This window comes from Medicago sativa, chromosome 1 (genome assembly GCF_051527215.1).
Source record: "Medicago sativa cultivar Bolivia chromosome 1, Bolivia_mono, whole genome shotgun sequence".
Lineage (NCBI taxonomy): Eukaryota > Viridiplantae > Streptophyta > Magnoliopsida > Fabales > Fabaceae > Medicago > Medicago sativa.
This window is the reverse complement of record NC_140749.1, coordinates 28,472,377-28,482,609: the sequence shown is the minus strand read 5'-3', so window position 1 is coordinate 28,482,609 and position 10,233 is coordinate 28,472,377. Positions and strand designations below refer to the sequence as shown.

The window sequence follows — 10,233 nt, the reverse complement described above, 5'->3', positions numbered from 1 at the left end:
TCTACTTTTGCTCCTTCATCTTCTTTGCTTAAAATGCATGTTGGATGCATTGGAGTGTTCATCACTTTACAATCTTCAAGCTTGAACTTCTTCAGAAGCTCCTTTGTGTATTTTGTTTGATGAACATAGACTCCATCTTTACATTGATTCATTTGAATGCCCAGGAAGAACTTTAGCTCTCCCATCATTCTCATTTCAAATTCATCCTGCATTAACTTAGAAAATTCCTTGCAAAGAGATGCATTAGTAGAACCAAATATTATATCATCAACATATATTTGCACAACAAGAATATCTTTCCCAAGGGTCCTTCTGAAGAGTGTTGTGTCAACCTGACCTCTTTTAAAATCATTTTTGATTAAGAAATTACTTAGTCTATCATACTAAGCTCTAGGAGCTTGTTTCAAGCCATATATTGATTTCTTCAGTTTAACATGATCAGGATTTTTAAGATCCTCAAAACCAGGAGTTTGTTTGACATACACTTCTTCTTCTATGACACCATTAAGAAATGCACTCTTGACATCCATTTGATATAATATAATGCCATGATTAACTGCATAAGAAAGATGTAACCTGATTGCTGCCAATCTTGCAACTGGAGCAAATGTTTCAGTATAATCAATGCCTTCTTGTTGGCTATAACCTTGTGCAACAAGTCTTGCTTTGTTTCTTGTTACTTCTCCTTGTTCATTCAATTTGTTTCCGAATACCCATTTTGTTCCAATAATGTTCTTATGCTGAGGTTTGGGTACCAGATCCCACACATCATTTCTTTGAAATTGATTCAACTCTTCTTGCATAGCTAAGATCCATCTATCATCTAAAATTGCTTCATCAACTGTTGTAGATTCAATCATTGATATCAATCCAATCATTGTATCTCCTTGTCTGAAGTATGATCTTGTTCTTCTAGGACTGTCTTTGTTTCCAATGATTAGCTCCTCAGGATGTGAAGACTTGTGCTTGAATGTGTTTCTGGGAGGATCTGCTTGATGTGAGCCATCTTGTGCTTCATCAGAAGCAGCTTCATCTTGAGCTTCTAATGTGCGTTCAACTTCTGGACTATCTTCAGATTCAGCTATCTGATCAGGTTCTGGAGTATCTTCAGGAACCTGTATCTCTGCGAAACTTTCATCTTGCTCTGGATTTTTACTCTCAGGCTCTTTTTTATCAAATATAACGTGCATTGATTATTCAACACAAAGTGTTTCTGAATTATACACTCTGTATGCCTTTGACCTTTCAGAGTAACCTAAAAAGATTCCTCTTCGGGCCTTGGCATCAAATTTCTTTAGGTGGAGCTTGTTATTTAGAATGTAACATGTACATCCAAATTGATGAAAGTAAGAGATATTGGGTCTCCTTCCTTTAAAGAGTTCATATGTTGTTTTCTCCAAGATAGGTCTGATATAGATCCTGTTCTGGACATAACATGCTGCATTCACTGCTTCTGCCCAAAAATGCTTTGCTAAATTGTTTTCATGGATCATGGTTCTAGCCATTTCTTGTAAAGCTCTATTCTTTCTTTCTACAACCCCATTTTGTTGTGGAGTTCTAGGAGAAGAGAATTCATGTACAATTCCATGTTTTTCACAAAAAGCTTCAAATGGCCCATTTTCAAACTCTCCACCATGATCACTTCTGATTTTCAAAATCTTTGTTTCTTTTTCAGATTGAATTTGAGTGCCGAAACTACTGAATACATCACAAGCAACATTTTTACTCTTCAGGAATTTTACCCAGGTCCATCTGCTGTAATCATTAACAATAACCAATCCATATTTACTTCCATATAAGGATGCAGTGCTAACTGGTCCAAATAAATCAATATGGAGTAGTTCTAAGGGTCTGGAGGTTGAAACAATGTCTTTTGTTTTAAAAGATGATTTCACAATCTTCCCTTTCTGGCATGCACCCCAAAGTGCATCTGAATGATAGTCAATGTCTGGAACCCCCTAGTCCTCCTCCACCTCCACCTCCACCTCCTCCACTGCAAATTTATCAGCGTCGTCCACGTCTCCTTCCTGCCGATCCACAATCTACGAAAAGTCCAAGTGACTCATCTCCTGCCCCAATCTCGTCTTCTACTTCATATCCGCCGACATTGTCAGATGACCTTCCTGTTACTTTACGTAAAGGTACACGTTCCACCCGTAATCCTCATCCCATTTATAATTTCCTAAGTCATCATTGTTTATCACCTACACACTGCACTTTTATATCTTCTATTTCTTCTGTCACTATTCCTATGTCTCCACTGGAAGCTCTTTCACATCCAGGTTGGCGACAGGCTATGATTGATGAGATGACAGCCTTGGAACTAAATCAGACATGGACTCTTGTGCCTCCTCCTTCTGGAAAATCTATTGTTGAATGTCGTTGGGTTTATATTGTTAAAGTTGGTCCAGATAGGAGGATTGACCGATTGAAAGCTCGTTTGGTGGCGAAAGGATACACTCAGGTGTTTGGCTTAGATTATAGCGATACCTTCTCTCCTGTGGCTAAAATGGCTTCCGTTCGCCTCTTTCTTTCTATGGCTACCATGCGACATTGGCCATTATATCAGTTGGATATAAAAAATGCATTTCTTCATGGAGATTTAGAGGAAGAAGTATATCTGGAGCAACCTCCTGGTTTTGTTGCTCAGGGGGAGTGTCGTGGGTATGTTTGTCGTCTTCATAAGGCCTTGTATGGTCTCAAATAATCCCCTCGAGCATGGTTTGGGAGATTCAGTAATGTTGTTCAACAATATGGCATGATTCGAAGTGAAGCCGACCACTCCGTGTTTTATAAATGCTCATTGATGGCGTATTTCGCAAGTGTACGAAATCGTTCAAGTAGTAAAATAAAACGGTAAGACCGAGTGTCGAACTCGAGGATCGCGTTATACTATTGAATTGTATTTATAACTTAATCGAACAAAAGGTTACGAAGTTGGTTTTATCGCAATGATGAAAATTAAACAAAGTAAAGTGGTTCAAATTAATAAGAGAAAAGTGTTGGGGATGAGTTTTGCTGGATGACTATTTCATGTTAACAACCTAATTATCGCTATTGAATCGACTCATCTAATTGCTACCGAATCCTCTATAAAATTTGTGCCCTAATTCCTTAGTGACAGAAACGTTAATTCTAAAATAAACACCTAATTCCTTAGTGAGTTTTAAGATTAAAATTAAGCATGAACGAGCAAGGATTCTCAAACGGTTCCAAGGGTTTGCATCTATTCCTAGATTACAAAGGCAAGGATTTCTTATCTCAAAGCGTTTATAAATTCCACTTCCGTTTCACAAAATAAACCGTAAATCAATTTAAAGGTGATCAATCAATAAAAGCATTAAGAACAGAGATAAGAGAAGCAATTCAATGAGTTTCATCAATAATAAAAACTAGGTCATATGACAATCATGTTCATCTAGGGTTACTCATCCCCAACAATGGAGGGTTTAGTTACACATAGCAATTAAACAAGAGAAAGGGATAAAAGAAAGATTACAAGAATAATTCATGAATGATTCTTGCTCAAAATCTCCTCCAATGATGCTCTAGATCTCTCCTTGTGTGTTTCTATGCCTTTTAATCTCCAAAAACGTGAACCCTTAATTCAGAAACGAAGTTTTATATTTATAAGCAGGCCAAAATCGGCCCCCGAATCATTAAAATCGGCCCCCGAGCTGAATTTTCGTCACCCTGTGAACAGTAAATCGGCCCCCGATTGTGGTAAATCGGGGCCCGATTTTTCCAGAAAGTTGTTCCTCCCATTCTTGCTGAAATCGGCGCCCGAATGTGGTAAATCGGGGCCCGATTTTTCCAGAAACCCAATGACTTGAAATCTTCAATTTCTTGTGCTTTTGGCTTGAATACCTTGATGAATTACCTTACAAATACATGAAAAAATGTCTACAAAACTAGTCATGACATAGTGTCATCACAACCCCAAACTTGCATCGTTGCTTGTCCTCAAGGAACACACTAAAAATGAAAAATAACAGTAAAATAACACTTACTCCACCAAGGGTCGTGTCAAAAGTTCACTCCTTAGTTAGCAATTGATGAGCTAACGTGCTTGGCAACACATCCAATCCACAACTTCTCGCAACAATATTGAAACAAGGTTCACACAGTCGACATGCAAACTACTATATTACCAAGACTTGAAAAGTTTCTAAGCATCAATCAAAGTCAATATCATGCACACACTTTTAAGGACTTTTTCGGTTATAACGGGGCTTAGGTTCGAGGTAGGATAATTTGGAAAGTAGGCTTAAGAAAAATGACTTGGAGTTAAGCATCATCCTATGGTTCTAAAAATTAAAAACAATACCACACAAAATTCAGGGACTAGAGATCATAAACATTGAATAATAAAAAAAACTGATCACTTGTTGTCTTTATGCATATATATTTTTTTTTTGAGCTGAATTTTTAACGTTTCAGCTTATTTTTGACATGCTCTTTCTTTTTTTTTTTTTATAAGACAACACAAAATGATCTTCAGTTCTCTAGTATCCCTACCCCAAACTTAGAGTGTTGCTAGTTCCATGAGCAACCCCAAACTTGAATTTTTGTAACATTGAAACACAAATTATGCCTAACTCCAACAAAATTATTGGGACAATCGTATGGTCTCTAGGCTTGTAATGTGGTTCGTCACCGAAACAAGGGGTCTAATCCTAATGGCTCAACTTGGCTTAAACAAAGGAATAATTCAATATAAACTTAGGTTGGCTTCAAAGGCTCAAGGTACAAGCAATTTGCCTTAGTGTGCACACAATATAACCAATCAATAGCAGAGAAAAATCGCAAGCCCTAGAAATAGTATTCACATGGAAACACTCATATTTGTAAAAATTGAAAAATAAAAATTTGGCTATGACCTTACAAGCTGAGGTTTCTGGAAGTTGTGGCTACCTAAGCATTCCGTCCGGCCGTACACTTCCCATTGAAAGATCCAATCAAGCAACCACCTCCTTTGAACTTTTGACAAACCATTGGTGGAATCTTTGTTACTAAACTGGTACATTTCAAGAAAAGTGAATTCATTAATAATAAACAAACGCAGATGCATTACAAAATAGGGGAACAAATCCATAAGCACCAAGACACTACTCAAGTTTGACTCAAATACAACTGAAGCAAAGTACAAAAGCAAATAACTGACATAACAAAAAAAATACTAGAAAATTGCTTACTGACGTGGGTTGCCTCCCACGAAGCGCTTTTTTAATGTCATTAGCTTGACGCATCAACCACTGTTAAGGTGGCATATATGATACAAAGAACACATCATCCTTCTTCTTCCTTTTGTTGGGTAAGAACTCCATGAACGTGAGCAATAGATGATGTTGGTTCCATATCATTTTCAAGTGGAGAACAATGAACAAGGCATAAATGACATCTAGGACTTCATCAATCTCTTCCTTTTTCCCTGCCTTGTTGCTAAAAAAAATTGGAGAAATGTTTTGTTGAGGAATTTTTGGTTGGACACCTAAATCTCTCCAAAGTTGGGACTTTTGAGTTTCCTTACCAACAAGACCATCCTTAATGTTTACCGATTCCCCGTCATCTTCTTTCTTTTCCACAACACTGAATTTATCTTCAATCTTCAGCTTCTCAAACTCAACCACTTGCTCAAATAACCTTTCACATTGACTCTCAAATCTTTCAATTGAACCTTGATTATTATTCATGAATTCAATCAAAATATTCTTAATGTGAAATTTCCTGTCATATGATTCGTTGGGAAGAATTTGAATAGGTAGCATTTGCTCCCAATTAATTTTTTCCATGAGAAACTCATCTTGTGCTTCCAAAACCAATAGATCTTCACCTTCTGGTGGTGGGACATAACAATCAAAAGTGTCACTCTTATGCCCTTCTATACAAAAATCAAATCTATGAGGTAAAAACCGAAGAAGGTCCTTTTCAAATGTATCTCTCATGATCTGCCCCTCCAATATACGACATTGTGCAGTTAGAAGACAAGTTTAAGTTTCTTCCGAAAGTTGTAGAAGAAGATAATCATCAAATTCTTCCATACTATGCGGTGGTTAGTTATCTCAACGGAGAAGAAAAAAAATCACTAGAACTCGACATTAGAAAACTTAACAAATAAAAATAAAATAAAAACAAAAATTTTATTGCAGAGCAAAAAATTTCAATTAAGCAAAAATAAAATTCAACAGTGATTTAGCAATCCCCGGCAACGGCGCCAAAAACTTGATGGCGTATTTCGCAAGTGTACGAAATAGTTCAAGTAGTAAAATAAAACGGTAAGACCGAGTGTCGAACTCGAGGATCGCGTTATACTATTGAATTGTATTTATAACTTAATCGAACAAAAGGTTACGAAGTTGGTTTTATCGCAATGATGAAAATTAAACAAAGTAAAGTGGTTCAAATTAATAAGAGAAAAGTGTTGGGGATGAGTTTTGCTGGATGACTATTTCATGTTAACAACCTAATTATCGCTATTGAATCGACTCATCTAATTGCTACCGAATCCTCTATAAAATTTGTGCCCTAATTCCTTAGTGACAGAAACGTTAATTCTAAAATAAACACCTAATTCCTTAGTGAGTTTTAAGATTAAAATTAAGCATGAACGAGCAAGGATTCTCAAACGGTTCCAAGGGTTTGCATCTATTCCTAGATTACAAAGGCAAGGATTTCTTATCTCAAAGCGTTTATAAATTCCACTTCCGTTTCACAAAATAAACCGTAAATCAATTTAAAGGTGATCAATCAATAAAAGCATTAAGAACAGAGATAAGAGAAGCAATTCAATGAGTTTCATCAATAATAAAAACTAGGTCATATGACAATCATGTTCATCTAGGGTTACTCATCCCCAACAATGGAGGGTTTAGTTACACATAGCAATTAAACAAGAGAAAGGGATAAAAGAAAGATTACAAGAATAATTCATGAATGATTCTTGCTCAAAATCTCCTCCAATGATGCTCTAGATCTCTCCTTGTGTGTTTCTATGCCTTTTAATCTCCAAAAATGTGAACCCTTAATTCAGAAACGAAGTTTTATATTTATAAGCAGGCCAAAATCGGCCCCCGAATCATTAAAATCGGCCCCCGAGCTGAATTTTCGTCACCCTGTGAACAGTAAATCGGCCCCCGATTGTGGTAAATCGGGGCCCGATTTTTCCAGAAAGTTGTTCCTCCCATTCTTGCTGAAATCGGCGCCCGAATGTGGTAAATCGGGGCCCGATTTTTCCAGAAACCCAATGACTTGAAATCTTCAATTTCTTGTGCTTTTGGCTTGAATACCTTGATGAATTACCTTACAAATACATGAAAAAATGTCTACAAAACTAGTCATGACATAGTGTCATCACTCATCCAACAAATATATCTATTTGGTCGTGTATGTTGACGATATTGTTATTACAGGTGATGATCATGATGGGATTGCAGGACTTAAACAATATCTACTCCAACACTTTCAGGTTAAAGATCTAGGTCGGTTGCGTTATTTTCTCGGTATTGAGGTGGCTCAATCTAAGGCAGGAGTTTCTATTTCCCAGAGAAAGTATGCTCTAGATATCTTGGAAGAAACATGTATGCTTGATTGCAAACCGATTGATACTCCTATGGACCCAAATGTTAAGTTGCTACCTGATCAAGGGGAGACCTTGTCAGATCCAGGAAGGTACATGAGGTTAGTTGGGAAGCTGAATTATTTGACCATGACAAGACCTGATATTTCATATACAGTCAGTGTTGTTAGTCAATTCTTGAATTCCCCTTGTGATATTCATTGGGATGCTGTGGTTAGAATTCTAAGATATATCAAGAGAGCCCCTAGAAAAGGTCTTGTTTATGCAGACAGAGGTCATTTAGATATTGTTGCGTATACAGACGTAGATTGGGCTGGAAGTCCGTCTGATAGAAGGTCCACATCTGGATATTGTGTTCTTATCGGAGGCAATTTGATTTCATGGAAAAGTAAGAAGCAAAATGTCGTTGCTAGATCAAGTGCAGAGGCAGAATATAGAGCTATGGCACTTACTACATGTGAGCTCATATGGCTCAAGCATCTGCTCCAAGAGTTTCACTTCAGTAAAATAGGCATTATGAATATCATTTGTAACTATCAAGCAGCCCTACACATTGCTTCTAATCCAGTCTTTCATGAGCGAACTAAGCATATTGAGATCGATTGTCATTTTATTCGTGAGAAAATTATGTCCGGTGAAATTGCTACTTCTTTTGTTGGTTCTAATGATCAACTAGCCGATATCTTCACAAAGTCTCTTCGAGGACCAAGGATCACTTACATATGTGACAAGCTTGATGCATATGATTTGTATGCCCCAGCTTGAGGGGGAGTGTTGAGATATGCGTAAAAATAGTATCATTGACTGATATATTATCTCCTTATTTATATTATCTTTATTTCCTTGTAAATATCTACAAGGAAATATATGTATGCCACGTCGTCAAAAATGTGCCAAATCATCAAGAAAGTAGCTCCAAGGGTATTTTTCATTTTTTTTTCAAGGATATCCAACCAAGCCATATTTGCACGGACCATTTTCTTATTTCAACCTTTTTATATTATTTTATTATATTTAGTTAATAAATCTATTTGTTAAAAATATGTAGAAACAAGTAGGGGTGGGAACAGGCTAGGCCGTCCGACAGGGGCCTACGGCCTAGCCTATTTAAAGCCTAACTCGACCCAGCTCGTTTATTAACAAGGCCAGACTCAAGCTTTTTATAAGGTCTATTTAATTAAACAGGCCAAGCTAAGGCTTGCAAAAAAGCCTATTAAGCCCATCAGGTCAGCCTATTAAGCTTTTCATATATAATATATCTTCCATTATTGATATTTTGAATTTTTTTCCATAAATACCATGAAGGTGAGAAAAACACAAGAAGGGGGGTTGAATTGTGTTTTGAAAATTTTTTCGTTTCTCCTAAACTGAGCACACTGGTCAGAAGCTAAGTGAGACAGCTTATGAAGTGATAAGAGGTGTGAAAGAGACGTTGTACATTCAGAGGTGTGAAAGAGACGTTGTGAAATTGTCAGCACATCAAAAGAGTCGTTGTTGAAGCTTGATCTTTCACCGATGATCTTTTGCCTGGTTTGGTTGTTGTCCTACGAAGAACCAATTTCAAATCCATTCCAGTTGAGAGGGAACAATTCTGCAGGCTTGGTTGTACAATCAGAGCTGTTATTTTGTCTTGTAGCAGAGACACAAAACAGAGTAGTGGAGAAGGTGGTTGTACAGTTTGTACAAAGTACAAATGTCTACGCTTTTGTTCCTTTTGCAAGCAAATGCCTTCAAACACTTTTGAAATGACCGTTGCAAAGTTCCACTAGTCTTCTGCTATCTTTAGATGAATTTCGATCCATGAAACAACTCTTGAATCCTTGAATTTTGCAAATTTAGTTGATCTTCAGCTTCTGGTGAAAACTGTAACACCCCGTTTTCCCATCTTAAAAATTTCTCAAATATAAATCAGAGTTTAACAACTTTAAACGGAATGTTTCACTTCTTAAAATTCTTAAACCGAATAAATAACAATTTATCCTTCAAATTCAACATCATAAAGTATGAAACTTCGCAACTGAAAATTAGTTCAACATAAGAAAAGTCTTTGGCACGCAGGCCTCATCATAAAAATCTCATAAGTCTTGGTCCAATATTTATTCATAAAAAGTTCATAAATAATACGTAAGGAATAGAAATAAAAGCAAGTGTCATCCCGTTACGTATCAGAGCACCTAGACACAATGTGAGGAGTCCACTCACGACCGCCTCTAATCTTTATTACCTGCAAGTTAACCATACGAAGGGCAACATTTTCAAGCAGAAGGGGTGAGATTTCACAAACAACATATTAAGCATATAATTCATCAAAAAGTATTTAACAACATAAAACATCATTAATACAGCAAACATTTATCACTTAGCATCATATTAAATCATAATCAAAATATCATCATTAAATCATAATCAAATATCATCATTAAATCATAATCATTAAATCATCATCATTAAATGCATATTCAATCACTTAATCGACTCGACACTTGACTCGACAATGCGACTCAACTTGATAATGCAACTCTTAATCATCTTAAATCATCTCAAAACTTCTTGATATGCAAATGCATGTGGTACCATTTAGGGCATCAAGCCCCCAACATATATGAGCGTAAATAGGCTCCAGGGCATCAAGCCTCCAACAAAAGTGAGCAAAAGCT

At 36.6% G+C, this 10,233-nt stretch overlaps 1 pseudogene; it reads right to left on the bottom strand.

Moving 5' to 3' along the window:
• Positions 1-5,119: 5,119 nt before the first annotated feature.
• On the bottom strand, positions 5,120-6,219 carry LOC146954000 (uncharacterized; annotated as a pseudogene).
• Positions 6,220-10,233: the final 4,014 nt, after the last annotated feature.